Source organism: Wyeomyia smithii, chromosome 1 (assembly GCF_029784165.1).
Source record: "Wyeomyia smithii strain HCP4-BCI-WySm-NY-G18 chromosome 1, ASM2978416v1, whole genome shotgun sequence".
Classification (NCBI taxonomy): domain Eukaryota; kingdom Metazoa; phylum Arthropoda; class Insecta; order Diptera; family Culicidae; genus Wyeomyia; species Wyeomyia smithii.
The window spans coordinates 115,296,231-115,306,578 of NC_073694.1; positions in this window are offsets into that span (position 1 = coordinate 115,296,231).

The window sequence follows — 10,348 nt, forward strand, 5'->3', positions numbered from 1 at the left end:
TGGGACAAAGAGTGCTCTGAGCTGTACGCGCGAAAGTCCGCGGCGTATAAGGACTACCGGGAGTACGGCACTGTCAACCTGCTTCGAAAGTACGAGGCACTGGGCAGGCAGATGAAGAGCTTAGTAAAGGCGAAAAAACGCGGGTACTGGCGGCGGTTCGTAAACGCGTCGCCGGGGCAAAGGGACGAACGATTGCCTAGCATTGCTTTCTACTGAAATTCAACTAGCCTTTGCTCGAAAAGAGCAAATGGCTTCTGCGTTCATGGATATTAAGGGGGCTTTTGACTCTGTCTCTGTAGAAGTTTTAGGCGCGAAACTTCATTCGCAGGGACTTTCACCAAATTTGAATAAATTTTTGCTCAATTTGTTGTCAGAAAAGCATATGTATTTCTCACATGGCGATTCGACAACTTCCCGAATTAGTTACATGGGCCTCCCCCAGGGCTCATGTTTAAGTCCTCTCTTATATAATTTTTACTTAAATGACATCGATGAATGTCTTGCAAATTCATGCACGCTAAGGCAACTTGCAGACGATAGCGTTGTATCCATTACTGGTAGCGAGGCTAGCGATCTGCAAGGACCATTGCAAGATACCTTAGACAATTTGTCTGAATGGGCTCTTAAGCTGGGTATCGAATTCTCTCCGGAGAAAACTGAGCTGGTCGTTTTTTCTAGGAAGCATAACCCAGCTCAGCTGCAGCTCCTACTAACGGGTAAAACGATCTCTCAGGTTTTAGTCGCTAAATATCTCGGGGTCTGGTTCGACTCTAAATGCACCTGGGCTTGTCATATTAGGTATCTGACACAAAAATGCCAACAGAGGATTAATTTTCTTCGTACGATTACCGGAACTTGGTGGGGTGCTCACCCAGGAGACCTTCTAAGGTTATACCAAACAACGATATTGTCAGTTCTTGAGTACGGCTGTTTCTGCTTTCGCTCCGCCGCGAACACACACATTATAAAATTAGAGAGAATACAATATCGTTGTTTGCGTATTGCCTTGGGTTGCATGCAGTCGACCCATACGATGAGTCTTGAAGTGCTAGCGGGTATTCTTCCGTTGAAACATCGTTTTTGGAATCTCTCTTACCGGTTGCTAATTCGATGCACAGTTATGAACCCATTAGTAATTGAAAATTTCGAGAGGTTGGTCGACCTTCAATCTCAATCCAGATTTATGACTTTATATTTTGACTATATGGCTCAAGATATTAATCCTTCTTCATACGATTCTTCCAATGTCGCACTTTTAGATACTTCTAAAAATGCTATATTCTTCGACACCATCATGAAACAAGACATTTCTGGTATCCCGGATCAATTGCGACCCCAAGAGATCCCTAAGATTTTTTCCAATAAGTTTAAACATGTTAGTTATGATAAAAGGTTTTACACTGACGGATCTAATCTAGATGAGTCCACTGGCTTCGGTGTTTTCCACGAAAATTTTACCGCCTCCTACAAACTCGGTGCTCCTGCTTCCGTGTACGTCGCAGAACTTGCTGCTATTCAGTACTCTCTTGGAATCATCGAAACCCTACCCATAGACCACTACTTCATCTTCACAGATAGTCTCAGTGCCATTGAGGCTCTGCGATCAATGAAGCCTGTGAAGCACACCCCGTATTTCCTGGGGAAAATACGGCGGTTTTTAAGTGCTTTAACAGATAAAAATTACCGGGTTACCTTAGCGTGGGTCCCTTCTCATTGCTCGATTCCGGGTAACGAAAAGGCTGACTCTTTAGCTAAGGTGGGTGCTATTGATGGCGATATTTATGAAAGACCAATTGCTTATGATGAATTTTATAGCATTTTGCGTCAGAGAACACTCAACAGTTGGCAATCATCATGGAACTCAGATGAACTGGGACGGTGGCTACATTCCATTTTTCCTAAGGTATCGACGAAAGCATGGTTCAAGGGGTTGGATGTAGGTCGGGACTTCATTCGCGTGATGTCCAGACTTATGTCCAATCACTACACGTTAAACATCTCTTTCGTATAGGGCTTGTAGACAGTAATCACTGCGTTTGTGGCGATGGCTACCATGACATCGAGCATGTTGTTTGGTCGTGTACCGAATACTGTGGTGTTAGGTCTGAGCTTATAGATTCCCTTCGGGCCCGAGGAAAACAACCGAACGTACCCGTTAGGGACATTCTGGGAAGCGGTGATCTCCAGTACATGACACAGCTATACGGGTTTATAAAAAATGCTGGCATTAAAATTTGATTTCTTTTATCTATTTGCTAGAATACAATTTCTGTCACAAACTGAAAGAGAATGATACACCCGGCTGGAGACACTAAAACGAAGACTCGGCATCTCTTTGTTTACGCAGACACCTCAGACCAAAACTGCTTAAATAGAACATCACTGGTTAGCCACGTACAAATGAATACATTATGTAATATAAAATAGTTAAAAACAAAATTGTAACACCCCTCCTCTCACCTTAAATCCCCACTAGCTCGTAGTCGGCCGCGAGAATAAAGAAAAGGGTTCCCTCTTTTCCCTGCTAATTTTGAATTTAAAAAAAAATGTACTTGGCTCAGTTAAACATAAATTGTATCGTGCCGTGTCAAATAAACTATTTAAAAACTCAACAATAGTAATAATAATAATAATAATAATTATAATAATAATAATAATAATAATAATAATAATAATAATAATAATAATAATAATAATAATAATAATAATAATAATAATAATAATTATAATAATAACTATAATAATAATACTATTAATAATAATGATAAAAATTTTAAAGTGAATACTTCATCGAACGTCTAAGTCACGACCTCACGGCTGATAGTAGGATTAATCGAGCGTCTCCGCAGAACAAACAATGTCGATCCAGCTTCGTGTTGTGTTACAGTGGCCGTATCCTACACGCGACCTTGTAGATGCCACTTGTAGTTGACTTCCACTCGCTCAATCGTATGGTGGTCCGTGCTGCTAGCGGGGTAACAGCGGTGCGGGAGAATTATTCTTGCTGATATATCAGCTGCGTATCAGATCACTGGCGAGGTAGCCTGCCCATACCAGTGTGCAGAAGATGTTTCTGCCGATAAACTGCCGGCTATTGTTATCGCGCAGCACAAGAACTAATCGACAAAAAAAAACACCCGTACGATAACTCGTGTATTGTTATTTTGCGAACTCAAACGGAGATAAACAATTTGCGTCTAATCGAGACGAAAGCAAAACAACGAATGGCTCTGGTTCTTAGATTAACTAATTTTCGTTTCTAATATTTGACTGATAATGGTGTTTGAGTGGGCACAAACATACAATTTAACCGGAAAATCACTCAATTAAGCAGTGAAAATTCTTGTAATGAGGGTTATGTCTTGTTGTGATAAACTGTCCATAGACAACACTACCGTTTATCTTTGGTGCGCCCTGGTCGTTATTGTAAAAATGATTATTGAGAAATAGATGAACATTTCACACTAGTAGTAGCTGTAAAAATTCTCATAACTCTTATCTTCAAGTATTTATAGTTTCTAAGAGAACCGATTCCATAATCTTCAGCTCGAAATGTGTGCTACAGAATGCTAATGATCGCACCACCACCGGTAGCATTTAATATTTTGTTGGCCGCGCATTAAATTTTCTTTTCGCTGTTCCCTTCAAAATATCATGCAGTGTACGATGGTGCCTGTTGCTGCCATATGCAAAATAAAACCAACCCGATTCCATAATCTTCACGTCTGCTACAGAACGCTGATGATCGCACCAACGGTAGCTTTGAATATTTTTCTTGGCCCATATAATAAAATTTGCTCTCTGCTGTGCCATCCAGTAGCTGCGCTAGCAAAATATCCTGCAGCGAACGATGGTAATTGTTGCTGCCGTATGCAAAATAAAGGTAACATGCTCCGCAGTGCCTGAAGGTTGACTCGTATGCAGCTCTCGTTTCTCAATATCGCGTACCTTTAACAGCTACACTGCACTCGCTATTGTGTAACAAACTTAACTGAAGCTGAATTTTCTACACGCAGTCTTTTGTATCGAGTTCAGAGTAGATTTTTGCCATTAGGGCGTGGCCACGCAGCTTAGACAAAGACAAACAAACCAAAACACTTTGTTGAGTCAAAATATGTAGGCAGTGGAATTTATTTCGTCCATGTTATTGTTATCTGTGCTCGTGAAGCAAGCCAATAACGAGGGAAATGTATGGGAAAGCTTGACCTTGGAGCTTTTCACATTTTTCCACCATTAAGCAGTAAAGCAACAATGTTGAACATAATATCAAAAAATTGTTACACATTTTATCTATCTACCGACATATAAATGACTAAGATGCATTAAGTCGTTCGCTTGCTATAATCGTTTGAAATCTGACGCAACATTTGCCAGTTTCATTTTCAATTTCACAAAGTGCAATCTAGTATAAAAAACAAAGACGTAGTCCTACATCAAAAAATACAGTAAGGTATTTTTTACGCGGGTTATATTTTCAACTCAAAATAGTCTTTTTTACGCGGTTCCATACAAATTTGAAATGCATCCCCTGCGTTAAAAAGACAATTTTCTGTTTGGGCCTTAATTGAAACAACATTATCTATAACTTCTTCAAAATCGATCGCTTTGGTTAGTTCGTTTTCAATGGACAAAATCGACAAGTTATTCAGGCAAGACTGTGCCATAGCCAATCTTAAAAAGTTCATAATGAGCTTAAACTTCGAAAAAACATTTCATTGAACCCAAAAATACACATAACGTTAGAAAATATTTGCAGACACAGCGCTAATGTTGGCAATGTTCCCATGAAATCCCACTACACGATATATGCGAGTGTATCATGTGAACTACAATTGAGAACGTCCTTCACTGCTATTCCTGCAGCGATCATGTGTCTTTTAAATCTTTGTATTTTCATAAGAAAATCTTGTTTCGAAATCAGGCTGTAGAAAAACTTTTTTTTATTACTTTATTAAGGTGGCTTTCAGCCACAGGCTGGTTCGCCATCATATGGTGTAGAAAAACGACAGCTCTCAAACAAATTTTTCCAATCGTTGTTTTTCCTCAAGAACAACGTTTAGGCTGAATAGCTGCATAAGTATGATCTATCAATTGGTCTCGAGGTACGATGCTGGCTTAACAAGCCAGTCGTCGTAGCTTCGAGTCTCGGCTCGGGAGAGACTGTTTGTGTCAGTAGGATGTCCTGTACACTTTAACAGTTGGCTGCGAAGTCTGTGTAAAATAAACAGAAGGTCGAGTTCCGAATCGGAATGTAGCACCAAGGCTTTGCTTTGCTTTTACGATGCTGGCCTCACAAGCCAGTTATCGTAGGTTCGAGTTTCGGCTCGGGAGAGACGTTTATTGTCAGTAGGATCGTAGCGGTAGCCCCGCAATTGTCCTTTACACTAAACAGTTGGCTTTGAAGTTTGTTGTTAAATAAATAGAAGATCGAGTTCCGTAGTTCTGCCCAAGCATGGAAAAGTTCACTCACTAGCAATATTTCATGCAAATGTGTTCTTTGATTTATCAGTTATCGTTCAACTATTTCCACTCGCGTACAAGTTTTCCATAGAAACGCTGCTGATTGTTTTTCGCTTCTAAGAGTTCCGAATACCTTAGAAGGAGACTGAATGATTCAAACACGATAGTATTTATTGTATCCAAGTTCACTTGCATTCAACATTATCGCGAGAAGCTTTGAGATATTATCGCCAGTGATACAAAATTATGAATCCAAATGAACGTTAGATTGCGTTCAATTGTTTGCTTGCCGGAGCAAATAGGTATCATCAATGCTTATAGAAATTGTAGCATGGTTCATTAGCATCTGATACTTGAAATCACCAAGAATCATCGTGGTATATCACGGTGAAAGCACGACGTGGAGTAGCCGAATTACACCTACAAGCAACCAACATTTGAAAGAATCATTGCGATCGCTTGAGTGCAATCGTTTACGATTCTTTCGTGAAACACTCGCTATATGTTGCTCGCTCCGCCTAAAGCAGGCAATACTGAAACAAAATCATCAAAGAAAGCTACCATATATTTCTTTGCTCTAAGTTGTCTCTTGCAAGCTTGAGAATGTGTAACTTTTAATAGCGATGGTTTGCTAGGATTGAAAGCTTATAAATAGCACGTTCAGAAATGATACCCGAATGATTGTTATGCGATACGAGTTTTTCCATCCTTGGTTCTGCCCATAGTAAACACTTTTTCCAGCAGATAAATATGGCTTCATCCACTTCTTCAAGTACTACATGACAGTGATGTGCAAAACAGATAAAATTATAATTGCTCATACTACGGATAAGACACATTCCAGCGTAACGCGACACCATGAAGAACCGACTTTGGTGTACATTTTAGGCTGGATATTAGAAATTAGCTTGAAGAGCATATGACTAATCAGATCGTAAATAACGCCAACCAAATGTACTTTCTTATGACGGATTGGTTTAGCAATTTAGATAGTTGTATCATGCACTGCAACTTGATACATTTTGTAACGCGACACCATCGCTGAATTTCGCTTTTTCAACCTTCGATGGCATACGTTCTGATATCTGCTCTGCAGTTAGTTCTTGAACCCTGGTTTCTTCTAGACATTTGTTCCAGATACAAAATCCAACAAAATGACATATTGAAACATAGAAAACACTGAATTTTTAGCGAAATGTTCCCAAAAACATGTCGGTGTGTAAATGGTGTCGCGTTGAACAAAACAGTCTCTTGCAAATGGTGTCGCGTTACGAAAATGCGAGCTTTGTAAATGTGGGCATCATGATTAGTTTTTAGTCATACTATCTTCGGCAAAGTTGTTGTTTAGGTTAATGCCAATATGTTTATGCTATGACATTTACATTTAGTTCAAAGTTACGCCGATGGGGGCGTTTCAGATTTATATTATTTTACCACTAATCGTACTGAGAATGGTTTCCTTCATAAAAAATCTATAGATTTTAACCTTTTTTTGATACAGTTTTCCTTGAAGTCAAGGGGAAACAAGTAGTTTATGCAAATCTATCACTCCGCACCCTCCACTTTTCGACTGACAAACAAAAATAGCTGTATCTTCATGAAACATTGGGCCCTTTTACTGAAGCCTCGGCGAGCAACTCGTCTCGTTTGGATTTTTCTGCTACAATCTCATTAAAAATTGCACTCAAATTGCAGATTTGTTGAGGTTTTCAAAAAAAAAAAAATATCAAAATGTACTTGAAGTAAGAAAAAATATGTGAAAAACACGAATAAATCCGTTTTTTGGGGTTTGTTGTGGCTTGTGTGTTGGAATATTAGGTAGTGTCGTAACCATCAGGTATTGAGTGAGTTTGGTAGGAATATTGTTAATTTATAATGTACCTAGAATTTAATGAGGTTGAATGAATATTGAAAAGTTTTTTTTATTGCTTTATTAAGGTGGCTGTCAGCCACAGGCTGGTTCGCCACCGTGTGTTGAAAAGGTATTATTCAGCAACTCCTCAAGAAACGAAGTGAAGTGTAATTGGCCTGGTTGTTTTCGTTTTTCAGAGGTTTTAGCATTGAAGACGTTTGGGTATAATACGTTTTCAATTTTTGACTAGAAGTAAAAACATTACCAGAGTATATGTAGTGTACGTGAGGTTTCTGTTTTATTCTCTGTCATGTGGCAATGATGATGGACTGGCAACAAGGCCCGCTAAGTGTTGTGCGTCTACGTGAAATTTAAATAATTTAAGCTGTTTCCCCCCAAATAATATTAGTATATTCAGTGAATTTCACAAATTAAGTTCTACTGGTTACCGGAACATTGGAAAAAGGAAATATGTTGTTTGTTTTGGAGTCGATTATTCGAGACGCACAAAAAACACCGACGAATAAAGTACGCTTGCAGCGCCGTCTGTTAGCGGATAGAAGAGCGAGAGTTGTCCATGAAAAAGTTGCGATCTGCATATTTTTTACTCATATTATTGCGTGCGCGTTAGGCAATTCCATTTTACCATTTTACGAACTGCTAGAATAGGATACATCTGTTTCGCTCAAACTGTGAATCGTCGCATCACGGTACTCCAATTTTTCCACCTTTTGTCGATAACGTTCGTGGTTGTGATAAATGCGTAAACGTGTGGATGATCTGTTTAGATGTCTTTACGCGATAAATAGTCGTAGAAAAGAGCGAGTTAATTATTTTTTTGTGTTTTCCACTTTAAAAATTTGAGAATTTCAGCTATGGAAGGCAGTCAACCGAGATTTTCTTCACATGCCTCTTGTTGTATTTTATAATTCATTTTTAAGAATCTCACATTATACATGATCATATCTACAATGTTTGGATGACTTTATACGGTGAATGGTTGCGATGCAATGTTGTTGTAATAACTTATTTCAATCAATGTTTTCAGCCGCCGAAAGCAGCATAATAACTACTATAGAATTGTCATGAATTAGTCTAATATAAATTCATCTATTCTATTTTTTAGCACAACATGACGGATCATTTTTATATGTTTTTCGAATCTCTTTTTAATATTTCTTCTGCGTTTTCTGCGTTAAAAATTTGGATTTTTTAGTTATGCAAGGCAGCCAACCGAGATCTTCTTTACATGCCATATTACCTCTTATTGTATTTCAAAATTCATCTTCTCTAATCTCACATTATATGCATATGATCATATCTATACTGTAACATTAATCCAATTAAATCATGGTCATATCACTTATCAAAGGAAATCCTGTTAAAAAAAACCCACCCCACTGAAGAAAACTCCCTTCCGTGGTCTTTGTAGGGATGCGGAGGTATACTCGGTCTCTAACAAAGAAATACTACATTCTAAGATTCCTTACTATTGAAGGCTTCGTGCGATACTGGCATAACTCGAAATTTAGAGTTCCAAGAGAAACAGGATTGAAAAGTTGGCGTCTAAATTTACTTTAATCGTCTCCAAGAAATCTATGAGCAAGTTAAAAACTTTCAAAGACACATCGACTTATAACTCAGTTTTTTTTGTGGACTTTGAAACAAGTCTTTGTGAAATAAAACTCATATTTGGTATCATTTGACTGCAACATGGAAAACTTTTAAGTTGTGCCGGTGTTGCACGAAACCGACGATATGCCCAGCTGACTGTAAGGACGAGACCAGCGCCGTTATTGGTCCATAAAAAATCGGGTCATTGAATGATGCACAGCGAGAAAGAATTACCACTCCCAGTCGTTCTTTCTGTTGATTGATTGTGCATCTTGAAAGGCTCGGACCCATCACAGAGTAGCAACCATTGATATGTACAGTCAGAACTAAGTTAAGTTAAGCTAAGTTATTCTCTGTCATGTGGCAATGGTTATTGTTGATGTGCTTTTCGTAAACAACATGGTTGGTTAAAGCAGTATTTACGCCAAAAAGCAAAGAAAAACTAGACACTAAATTAACCTTCGGCGAAAATCTCGCCCCATCGCTCGTGTTGGCGTTAAGCCTGGCAGAGGCCTTACAAGTTTCTTCAATCTCAAATTCATCCGGTGTGCGTGTATTAGTTCGCTCGTTGTATGCATTCGGAGTAGCGAAAAAATATGACAAGAGCTGCCAAGCAGCATTTTCCCCGTCATAGAGTATGCAAACGTTGATGATTTCAAAGACTTGAAATGCGCCTTAAAATGACATCACGATCTGTAAACTGCGTTAGAAAAAAACAAAAACACTCACTCTCTTGCAAGCTATCTACAGCACAAAATCATTGGTTCATGAAAACTCATTTAGACCTGTTTGAAAATACAAAACTTGTGCCAATGCAGAACAATATTCGCAACTACGGCAACTCTAGTCAGACAGTATTACATATTTCAATTTCAAGTAAACACTGGGGGACGAAACGAAAGTGTTTCTAATTAGACATTTAAGGTTGACGGTTGAGATTCTGATTATGTGTCGATGAAGGGGAAAAATGAACCATATCGTTGCATCAATACAAATGCAGCGAGTGAAGTCTTGCCAACACATGCATTGCGGTGCTTGGCTGCATGTTCTCCTGCAGAAACACATACAAGCGTGTGGCCGTCATAATTCTTATTACTTTTTGTTTGTTACTTTTTGTGTATAATGCGCAGTCATAAGACACAAAAAGTAATAAAAAACCTAAATTAATCCACCTAGCGGTCAGACCCAGCCTTTCTCATTCACACTTTTATTTGTAAAAACAGATCTTCATGAACGCTTCAATCCAATAAATGTATGCCACTCTTTAGGTTCTAAAATATTGATGTTGTAATCTATACATATAAAAATGTAGTCCGGTCTGTCTGTCTGTTTGATCCATATAGGCTCGAAAACTACCGCACCGATCGACGTGAAAATTTGTATGTAGGGGTTTTCGGTCCCGATAAAGGTTCCTATGATAGT